Consider the following 12,473-nt stretch of genomic DNA (forward strand, 5'->3'; position numbering starts at 1 on the left):
AATAAGCAGAACCGGAACTAAACTCACCCGGGCCGTGCCCCTTTATGCTATTTTACTGAGCACTCACGCTATTATTAGGAGCAATGATATCTGGAGTTTCTTCGGCCATGCCAATCTGACTTGAGAGATTATATATGACCAGACTGTGTGAAGTGCCTCAAAGTGCTGAAAATGCCACAGTACTCCAGTTATATGCTGTCCCACTTCAGGATAACTGCAATTTAAGCATACAGATAATTATGTAACATGAATAGATCACTGTCATCATGATCACCTTTTATGTCACTGTGTTGTCTGCTGATACTTTGACAGCTTGAGGCTCCACAAAACACAGACTCAAACACAGATTGATTTTTTTTCTTTGTTGCTACTGTTGTGTTCCGACCATACGTTCCGACACGGTCAATAAATGTTCACTCTGATTAGATTATATTATTTGGGCTGATTGATACATTGTGGTCTTTACGCCTTTGGTGGCAGGCGACAGAAAGGATGGAAAGGCCCAGAGTGAAGGAGAGAAAATAGAGACAGAAAGAAGAGAGAGGGAGAGTTGAGATCAGTCTGAATACTCTATATAAATATTCATGTGACAACCTGAGCAACAGAAGCTATTTTTAGCAACAGCTCTTACGAGGACCAAGTGTAAATTTGTCCATGATTATGCTGAAGTACTGATGAGCAACAACTGCAATGTCCTCCTCCCGTGCTTGAAATCCACTTGGAATGATTCCAATTCATTTATAATTATTGTGTGTGCAATTAAGAAGATTGGAGCTGCATCGCTCTGATAGCCTGTAAGAATGAATACGCTGATCCAGAACACACAAACACCAATCACTGTGTTAGCTTTCCCTCGGTTTGGAATTGCATATACAACACTCAACTAATTTGGTCTCTTTTTGTTTGACAGTGTCGTTTCTGCAGTACTCACATTGGATCCTGTGTCGGCGTCTCCTTGCAGCAATGATTACACCCTCTACACTTTGCCACCTGTTCAGTGAATAATGTCACTTTGTCTTCGTGCCTGAAATTTTAAACGGTTGCTTGAAATAGCAGCAATTTCTCCGAATGTCAGTGTCAGGATTAAATTCCGTCTGGTGTGGCAAGTGCGAAGCCATTCAAGTACTCTAATCAGAAGAATGTAACTTGATCTATTATATGGCGGTACATACATGTACAGTATAGACACATATACTGTACAATATACAAGCACACAAAGACGTTCCTGACACTTCGCCCCGATGCAGACCGCTGTGCTGACACAGGCCGTCACGCCGACTCCTTCAGCAAACACTCCGCCGCTGTAAATACCCAGCATGCATCATCCCTGCGTGGGCCCCTGGACGAAGAGAAGCAGTGCAGCCTTTGGGGTCAAGCTGTAGACATGAACTCAAGCGGACCCCCTGCCTCTGTTTCAGTCTGACTGTTTGATGTCTCTCCGTTGCCTCCCTCGCTCCTCACGAACCAGCCAGGCAGAACATGCCTTTGGACAGCCGCCTCAGACCGGCTGCTCAGTGCACAGCTCGGCCACTGAGGTTGCTCTTGCACTATGGCAGTACACCGCAGCTGTTCTCAATTCGGCTGTGGCACTCGCTTTCAAAAGCAGAGTTGTATTTGTATTTTATTGTATGGTACTGTATCTGTATATTTATTCATTTAGCTGCAGATTGTGCACTGTTGCTGCCTAATTCGAGGATCAGACAAAAGCTTTTAAGACAATGTTGAGTCGACCAAAAAACGAAAATGTTTACAGAGTTGTGATGTACAGTAGATAGATCCACGTGGTTGTAAAGAGTGATCAGAACTTGCTGTTTAGCTGTATAAAACATTGAAGTTTATTTATTGTTATAAGCATTAATAGTTTAGTGATCAATTGCTAGACAGTTGCAGTAGCTCCAGTAATAGCAGAGTATTGTACAATAGACCCCATGCCAGTTGAAGTGCCACCAGAATGCCCTGGCATCCATTTGCTACAGTATTGGACAGATTAGTGATGAAATCGTATATGCTCTCCTGTCTACTCGAGACTGATTTGAGTCTTACTGTTGCTATGTTAAAGCTCTGTGCAAGTCAAACATATTTTTCTATGAGGAAATATTGTAAATAGAAATATTTTCAATGTATGTTTTTGAACCTTTGTTGTTAGACTTGTTGAATGGTTACTTTAGCCTCAAACTCTTTGATGTTGTGATATGAAAAATACATTATCTTATTTGCTCAACCAAAGTATTGAGTATATGAGTTTTACCTTCATGACAAAGTGCATTTATAGTTGATATCTTGTTTCAACATGCATTTTCAGTATGTGTGCGTGTGTGCACGTGCATGCGTGCATTTCTGTGTGCGTGCCTGTGTTTGCGCACATGTGTGTTAGCGTCAGGGATGGGCAACTTTGAAGATAGAGAGGGCCACAAAAAATGTCCTCGCTACCAGAGGGCCAGATTATGACCATGCACTTCCACTAGTAGCCTACAGTAACCCCATCACTCCCAATTACCCAATAATACCTACTAATTTGATGAAAAGGACTAAATATATACTGGTAATTAAAGTTTATTATACCAAAATGCATATTATCTTTCATATTCAAATGCATTTAGTATGCTTCCATTCAATGAATGAACTTAACATGGAGCGGGAGGGGGGTAGAAGAAGAGTTGCCCATCCCTGGTCTACGTATTTGTTTTGGAGTTGTATTATTTATTAATGTAAATATCAAGGCAACCCAGAACATGAGAAGTAACGCGCTCTGTATTGAGGAATCAGAAGTCAGAGGAGAGGCCATTGTTAGCCCAGTGTTAACATGCATTTTCTCACTGAAGCGCAGTACTGCCAGCTTTTCAAAACTGAATGTGTATTTTTATTGGTTTGGGTCGAAGCAGTGTGTCAGAGGATTGCATTGGTGTGGTTTGTAAGAAAAATGCCTTATGAGTTGTTAGAGCCTCTAGGTTAAACTGAAAAGCTGCACAGTGGAGAGGAATCCTCCCCGCTCACAGCAGGTGTGCAGGCCTAGAGGGAGATATATTTCACTCTTTTTCTTTCTTTCATTTTCCATACACTATTGGTGGTCAAGGTATATAGTAGCTATTTGAATAATAGTGAGTAAATGTATGGTTTCCTTTCCTGTATTGCCACACCTATAATAGCAGTGCACAAAATAGTGTTACTTGGTAATTTTATAGGAATAATATTGTAGAGACTACTGAAGTACTAAACTTGATTTTGTTTTACATTTAGATATGTTAAATTTTGTATAAAAACACACCATTGTCATCCAAGCAATGAGATGAGCATTCCCATCAATATATGCACATGATCTACTATTATGCACTATCATCAGACTTCATCAGTCTGATGATAGTGATATTTCTGTTATATTAATATATGTCATATAAGGATGAGATTTTTAAGTTAGGCAGCATTTTTCTAATGCTGTAATTAGTAAATGGCAAATCATAATCTAATGGTTAAATACAGATTGTTACATATTGTACACGTTATTTTTTCGTGTTACTTAGTAGACTTGTTATTTGTAACCAAGTGGTAATTATGAACATAACATCAAACCCCCACATGTTTTATATCCACAACAATACAGTACTTACCGTATGTTGATGTTAAATAATTTACCTCAGTTTTCAACTGATACCAAATGTGTGTTGTTGATAAAGAGCATGGTCAGCAAAACTGCTAGATAAAGGGTAAGAAATTTGAAAACATGTTAAGGTTTCCCTTATGCCACACACACACACACACACACACACACTAGCTAATGTCAAATGATTAGTATTTAAAATGATTACTTAAAGCAGCTACGAGCAAGATTTTCGATTGTTATTAAACAGTCTAAATTTAATATCGATGCCTCACATCTTACCTCTAATAGTAGACGAGACCAACGCCGAGTAGTGTCGCTTGAACCCCGAGTGAATCGGCCAGTGTTGTCTTGATGATTAGTCTGTCTGCGGCCGGGGCAGATCAGGAACTGAAATGAAACGGTTTGCGGCAGCCACTTCGGCCATAACCACAAAATAACAAAATTACTTCCAAACAAACTGTTAGAATATAACGAGAGATGTTCCCGAGAGTAGCAAGCCCCTGGATGTAGCGAGCATGGCGTTCTCCTTGTTTATGGTCTGTTGCTAGGCAGAGCGAAACGGTTGAAGGCAGGCAGCTGCCGTAAACCGTTTTGTTTCACTTCCTGGTCTAACCGGCCAGCCGGAAGACAGACACAGACTCTATAATCATCAAGAGAGCAATCTCCGATTCACACGGCTTTGGTCTCAGCTACTATTATAGGTAAGATGTGATGCATCAATATTACATTTAGACTGTTTAATAACATTCGAAAATGTTGCTCGTAGCTGCTTTAACTGTTGAATATTGTTTTAATTTGCCATTTATTAACGGATATAATGACTTATAGTGTAAACTTTAGTTAATGTAGCAACATGGTGTGACAGTTTTTTTAGGGAATTGTTGATTGATCCCCCCCCCCCCCCCCCCTTATTAGCACTGGCCTTTTGACTACTGAGGAAAAACACCTGGTTTAACCGCTGCAAGGATATAATTTCAATTAAATATCAAAAATATTGTTTTGTACAGATTTATTGTAGTGACGAACATGTTGTGTTATTGGACTTGGTCTATCTTTCATTATTAAATAAAAATATTTCACAGTTAAAGAAGTCTCACAATTGTCTTATTCAGTATTGTTCTTCACTTCAAAAGATAGAAGCTGAAACACCAGCGATGAGCTTAGAAGTTCAACTTTTTGCACAGCTAATCAGACTACTACATCCTATACACAGAGTATTATTTAGATTTTGTATGGCTTACTGGATTGTAAAGTGAAACCTGGAGACCTCGCCTCAGTTTTCTGTTCAATTCAATTCAAATTACTTTATTCATCCCTCAAGGGGTTATTCACCATGACTTAAACCTACTGACTCCATCTGTTACAGAGCAGCATTGAAGCAGCCACAGTTTTAGGCAAATTTGTTTGTTATATAAGTCAATAACCTTTAGTCGAATCTCTATAAGGATATGAGCTGCTGCGTGTCAGAAAATAAGCTATAACAGGAAGTAAATACAAGCATGTCACATGTCCCGTATTCCGCATTTTCAGGTCGCAGTTCATGGTATATCGTTTTTTTATTGTTTCTTTTTCAGACATCGGTTCAGTACCGTCAGCATCCAAACAAAGAACAAAACAAAACAACAAACAGACAGAACAGAACCCACAACAAATACCGGTAGTCCTCAGATAAACTGTGTGTAAGAATATAGTGCAACAGCAGCATTGAGGTCGCAGTTCAAAACAAATGATAATTTCAGCGCATGCATATCAAACTGAACTTATCAGGGTGACTTAAAAATCAAATTTAAAGCTGGAAATAAACCAATAAACCTGACAACCAGTTCTGGATCACACTCCTCCTAATTTGTGTCCCTATATCCTCCATGTTATTATTCTCATTTGTCATTGAAATCTAAGGTGGATTTGTGCCAGGTGAGGCTGTCTGTATCTGTATTGTAATCTGTATTTCTTTCTTTCTTTTCATCAGTTATTTGTTTTCTCACAAGTTACTCCAGCCGATCAATATCTGGAATCCAGGCAGTTTTCCCTATAGACTCATGATGTATATACCCTTTGCCACTCACGTTAATGGCAAAGGCAAACAAAATAGCACTTCAGCAAATGGACTATTGTGCCAGAACAAATTGTTTTTGGACCACTGCACTGCAGGGCCATTTAACAGGCTTCCCCAAGATATTGCTACATTTCACTTTGCCAGTGTTGTAGCCCCAATTCCATGGAGGAATTACCAGTTGAGTTATGTATAGGGGCCTATTCCAAGCTACATGGCTCTGTTAGGCTCTGATTTGATTCATGCATTCCATTCATTTTGATCAACTGCACTCTAATTCTTTGGTGACAAGGCTGTTTACCACGATGGCTGATGGTATACAGTCAATAATTATTCAACCATGAAATCCCACTGTCAAATCTGACCCTCCCCCCCTTCAGATGTCAGATGTCTTCAGATGTCTTTGCAGACCCAGATTGCACTTTTTGTGTTGAAATTAAAATGTTACCTAGACAGTCTAGATACGCTTTGCAGTACCAGCAAGTCAGAATTACCTGGCAGCAACAACAATTAACACCCAGCATGACCTCCAGCTCTCATCGACAGCAGCACCCCTGAATCAACCTGATTCCAAAAGAGTGACGGGGCTTAATGTGTCCTGTGATCTGGCAGGGGACTTGAGGACATCACTGTGGGGATGAGGAAGACATTCAATCTGAATAGATCAACAGTCAGCCCAGAGACAGAGATAGGGAATGAGGGAGGGAGGAGTATAGCTTCAGATCCAGCAGCACATTCCTTAGGTCAGCAAGGACAGAGTTTTTCTCTTCTTATTTTTTCTGTATAACACTTTATAATAACATTCAGTCATAAGCATAGACTGTAAATATAAGGGGGGTCATAAGTAATTTATAAGCCTTTAGTTAATGATGAACTAATCATTTGCAAACCATTAATATACATTTGTAGACGATTAATGCTATGTTAACATATCACAATGTGTGTTGTAGATTAGGCCGGGGATGCATAATTTACTAATGATTTGTTCATCATTTTCATGATTAACATGTGTATAGAGATACTGATACTATAAACTTTCAACAGATTTGTGGGATTTCAAATCTTTGAATGCCTTCATTAATAATAGTAGTTAAATCGGGAGTGCTCTGCTGTGATGAGCACCATGCTTGTTCATAGATGGACAAGACATAACACAAGATATAACATTACACTATATCAAACTAAGGGACACGCTGCTGCAAAACGCTGCATCCATCTTCTGTGTGAGTCAACATGAATGGGAGAGGGCAGGGCAAACACTGCTCCAAAAGCCTCTAGAAGAAGGACATCCATATCACATCACTAACCTAGCTTTGCCCACTTATGATTGACAGCCAGGAATAACCAATCAGCGAGCGTGTGACCGTGACATTAGTTCATAATTTACAAAAGGCTTATAGATGACTTATGACTGAATGTTTTTATAGACTGTTACAGGAAACACTGAGCCTGTCCCAAACTGCCCTGCTCAACTGTTCACTTTTACTCCTTTAACCTCACAAATTCACAAAGCTCTAAACCTGGATTGTTAAAAAAATAAAAAAATACCCAGGCCCAGCCCAGATAAGATAGATCCTGACTTTATAAAAACTGACACAAATATAATTTCAGAGCCTCTTGCCCCTGTTTTTAATTTAAAGGCATCAGAAAGAGAAGGTTATACAACATATCAGATGATCGCCCGCTGCTCACAGTGGCAGATGTGACGGCCCGCTTCCCTCGATAGCATCTAATCAGAGCTCACAGCTTTCATGAACACCGAAACCAAAAAGACCGAAGTCAATATTTAACGTTTGTGCTCTTTGCATTCAGGATATCATCCTGTAACTTATGCTATTTTCATGTTGTTTTCACTACATTATTTGTGTTATTTTCCCCTGTTATAGTATTTTAAAATTTATGACAAACTTTTTGTGAAGATGTGGTTTTACAGATAGGGTTAAATACAATTCTCTTATGTTTAAGCTGTCTGACAAAAAAAGAGAATTATTAAGCCACTGCTGCCAAACAGAGTAGCCCATTAACAAGAAGTATCTTCTTACTTGCAGTAGCTGTAACTGTGAAAGACAAAATCTGAGAGTGGATTATTGAGTGGGAAACAGAATTAAATACAAACCCTAATCCATAATTGGAATACATTATACACATTATACCCTGTTGGGGGGGAAAAGGTCTGTGTGGCTACACCTTTGAACTTTGGCCACCTGGGAGCCACAGGCAGTGCAGCTGTGTGCAATACATAAACCACTGCTGCATCTTCTCTTCTGGAGGATGCAGAACTTGAGTTTGGTATTGTTGCTCAAATAGTGATGAGCCCAGATGAATCCATAAATTAACTTTTACCTTTGAGTTGAGCTTAGAATAGAATGCATAAAACATTTTAAATTGCACAGAATAACTTTGACTTTTGAATAACTTTGTTGAGTGATGCATACAAGTAGCTATATGCTGCATAAAAAGCGAAACGGAAAATAATTGAAATGCTTCTAGTGGATCTGGATATCCACTTTTCCTTTATAGTAGGCTCTTTACTGTAGCAAAGTGCTGGAATGACTGTCTGCTCTACAAGCTGGAGTGACTGTGTCAACACTGTTACCCACATGGACGTTGAGTGTGCTTTTCCTGTCCTTCCATCTTGCTGTCACGGCAAAGAGGGGACATGACAGCAAGTTCAAGTTCAAGGTTGTTTATTTCTCTAGCTCTTTATCACAAGCATGTCTCAGAGGACTTTACAGAAAATTAGTCTAGATCTAACTAAACACAATCAATGATGAACCAAATTATATAGGACAAGCATAGTGGACAAAACACCAGGTAGGCAAGAGCAGATTTTAGCAAGACAATCTAGCTATTCTACAGCCTATACTCAACAACCACCAGGCCGGATCAACACCTGTCCGCTGGCAGGTGGAACATTGGACAGCACTTTCGCAAGTTCACTTTCTTATACCAGATATCTGAGGGAACTGAGAGTGATGAATATCAAAGTTTATATATGATTCATAGGATAGCAAATATTCCAGTATGAAATGTGTGGAAAGCACAAAATCGAGCACCGCGGTAGTTCAGGCAGGCCATGAATGTCAAGCCCAGCTTAAACCCAGCCCACAGCTGAGCTGATTAGGAGCTGATCTCAAAACCAGTCCACATCAGCTGACTGCTTAGCTGATGCATTCAATTGGCTCAACTCAAACAGGGCACACTTTTTAATTCTGCTTCAGTCTGCTGCCTAACATGGCTGCTTCATCTGCAAACTGTTTGCAACCCACCTCCTCCTTTCATGCTATGTCTGACTTAAACAATGTCATTTCTGTTGTCATTGTTGCTTGCTCTGTTCTGTACCTGGGGGTCTTTTGTTGCTCTCCTTGCCTTAAGGCTATTCCATGTTGCTCATGGAGGGGCAAGGAGCTCCCAGAATCTGCTGCTGCCGCTCTCCTTCAGAACAGAGCCATACTGCCAAATATAACTCATGCTAATAAAAGCTTTAAATTGATCTAAGTGGTCTTGTGTTTTTGACTAAAGTCCTGACTGAACTGGGCTATTGTGCAGCAGTGAGCGATCCTGTAAACTTATTTTTCAATCACATTTTCTTGATGGATTCTTTAATATTTTTTAAGCAGCCGCTTCATGTCTGTCCATCCATTTGTAGCATGGGGTCAGGAAAGATGCGGGAGTAGGGAATAGAGCCCATAGCTATGGATAGGAATGGGGTAGAGAGTCAGGATTCAAGGGGTGGGTAGGGGTGGGGGATGTGGGTGGTGGTCGGGGGGCTAAGGAATGGGGGGCGGGCCTAGGGAAAAGGCCGTAGCTAGGGATAGGAAGGTCATAGAAGTCTGGATTTGAGGCGTGGGTATGGGGAGTGGCTAGGGGGATGTGAGTTGTGGGGGGCAAGGGATGGGGCGGGACTAGGGAAAAGGGGCCATAGGGATAGGAAGGTCATAGGGAGTCGAGGAGTGGGGAGGGGGAGGGAAAAGGTTCCGTAGGTAGGGATAGGAAGGTCATAGAGAGCAGGGATTTGAGAGGTGGCTAGCGGGATGTAGGTGGTGGGAGGGGCCAAGGAAGGGGCAGGGTTAGGGAAAAGGGGCCATAGCTAGGGATAGGAAGGTCATGGAGAGTCGGGATTCGAGGAGTGGGTGGGGGGAATGCCTAGGTGGAGTGTGGTGGTGGGAGGGGGGGGCAAGGAAAGTGGCGTGGGTAGGGGAAAGGGGACGTAGATAGGGATAGGACACCTGCACACTTACTTCAACACCTGGGTGTGATTTGTACAAACAATGGCATAAAGAGAATGATAAATCCTATTTATGAAAACATTAACTAGGCTACCATTTTTGTGTGCAAGTGGCTCACCATCATCCTGACTGACCCTAAAGATAGAAGAGAGCTATGTTACTATACTGCCAGAAGAAGCGCTGTAAAGTACTGACTCTGATCTACCACAAAATGAATTCTATTGGATTTCACCACCATGTGATATCTGATTATGCAACAAGCAGCAGGGTTTGTATAAATCATGTGATTGTTTTGAATGTGTTTTGTTGGCCCTTATTCCTTCCATTTTTCATATGCACAGCCTTGCTTTGTGTAGAAAGCTATTTCAAGATACAGCCTACTTTTATGGTTGGACATAATTGCCTATCAAGAATTATGCGTGGTTGTTAGATTACACTTAGGCGTTTTGCTGCGGTCATTTATGCTGCGGAGGCTCGTTTTCATGGTAGAGCAGTGATAAAGGAGTGCTATTCTTTAATTAACCTGCTGTTTGACATGCAGGCAGACTGGGAAGAGCACGGCTCTCAAGATTGAATAAATTTTCACGCCAAGGGCCTGCAACTTGAAACCATCAGGGAGCAATACTGTATGATGATGTCATACCAAGATGAAATGGGAAAGAGAGAGAGAGGAGAATATACTTAATAAAAAGTGATAGACGGTGATAATGGAGAGAGAGAGAGAAAAGGAGAGAGAGACCATGGGGAGAGAGCGGGCAAGAAAGGGGAGCTGCAGAGAGAGAAGCAGAGGTATGGTGCCATCCGATGGGAGTCGGCACAAAGAAGAGAACAGTGTGAGGGGAAAATAACAAGTGACAGATACAAATCAGTGGTGGTGCAGCACATGGTACCCATGGCAGCCAGACCAACAGACAGATTGATTTAGCCGCCCTAAGCCTGAAGGGTCTTAAGTTGTCACACTGAAGAGGATTCGCTGCCTCTCAAACGGAGACCGAAGGCTTCAAAGAACGCATGCAGCCTGGACACAAAGTGCAAAAACAGACTGAGCTCGCCTCTCTGTTTTGCTGTGTCGTCGATACATCCAATATATAAATGCCATCTTCTCAGCAATGAAGCCAAAATTGTTTCAGCAGCAGGGCCATTTCTAGGATTTGAAGACATTAGGGGCTTAACCCGGACCTCTGTAGGGGGCCCTGGGGATTTTTATTTATTATTTTTTATCACAATTTCACAATTTATTAGAAGGATAAACCCCTTGAGATTAACCTCATTTTCAACGGGGTCCTTGGCACAAATATACAGAAAGAAAACAGGTGTTACATAAAACAAACAATATACAAATACACTCATACATACACATAAGAAGCTCTCCCAGGCCTAGCCACTCCCCAACCCCTTAGTCCCCCAAAGATAGCATAATACATACAGTGAGAATACATACTGTAAGTGTACACATACCCAGATAAGGTGAATTTACATGCATGATGTATCATGAGCAAGTTATTTCAAAATCTCAAACATAATTAGAAGCGGGAGCAGGTTGTTTGAAGATAAGTGAGGAGAGATGCCTTGAAGGAATGAAAAGATGTGATAGATCTAAGTGAGGTAGGCAAATTGTTCCAGTCAGATGGAGGTTTAAATTTAAATGCACAACGTCCAATTTCTTTGTGAATTCTAGGAACGAAAAAGAATGGATGCTCAGCATGCCTGAGACTATACGGTGAGCTATATGGAATTAAGAATTATTTTAAGTATGAAGGATAATTAAAGAAAATACATTTAAAAACAAACTGCAGCCAGTGAGAATATCGACGAGCTTTAGGCGTTAACCAGTTAAGTGACTCATATGACAGTGGTGGGTTCTATAAGGACACCTCAAAACAAATCTGCAAAGGTTATTGTAAACTACGTTGGGGGCTATAGCCCCCAATGCCCAGGCCTAATGATGCCCATGTTCAGCAGACTAGTTCAGTTCAAACAGGGAGTTCCCCAACTTTTTTCTACAGTATGTCTGCTTTTCTCCTCCGGTGGCTTTCACAGAAAAAAAAGTATGCCTCCAGATTGTATACCTATACAATATCAAAAGAATACCCCAGGGACAAGTGTACTGTATGTCGTGCAATCGCAATAACGTTTTATTGCCTTCTCCCACAGGAGAGATTGCTACAGTCGTACACACTCATTTTATAGCATCGATCCATTACATAATCATGACACAAACATTATTCTTACAGAGACATGCAAACAACCATACATTCATTCATAGATTTATTCATAGATTTTTCTCTACACGCTTAATCTTTTTCAGGGTCGCGGGGGGCTGGAGCCTATCCCAGCATGCTTTGGGTGAAAGGCATGGACGGGTTGCCAGTCCATCACAGGGATAACACAGATAGACAGACAATCACTAACACTCACATTCATATATTTTGGCAGTTTAAAGTCATTCATCTTTAGATGAAACCTGGGAGACTCAGAGGAGACTCTGAACACGAATGTGAGAAGAGAAGATGTAAGCTCCACACAGAAAGTGCTGGGGCCACAGATCGAATCCTGGTTCTTCTTGCTGTGAGCCATCAATGCTATGTTAATA

Source organism: Poromitra crassiceps (assembly GCF_964638095.1).
Source record: "Poromitra crassiceps genome assembly, chromosome: 5".
Classification (NCBI taxonomy): domain Eukaryota; kingdom Metazoa; phylum Chordata; class Actinopteri; order Beryciformes; family Melamphaidae; genus Poromitra; species Poromitra crassiceps.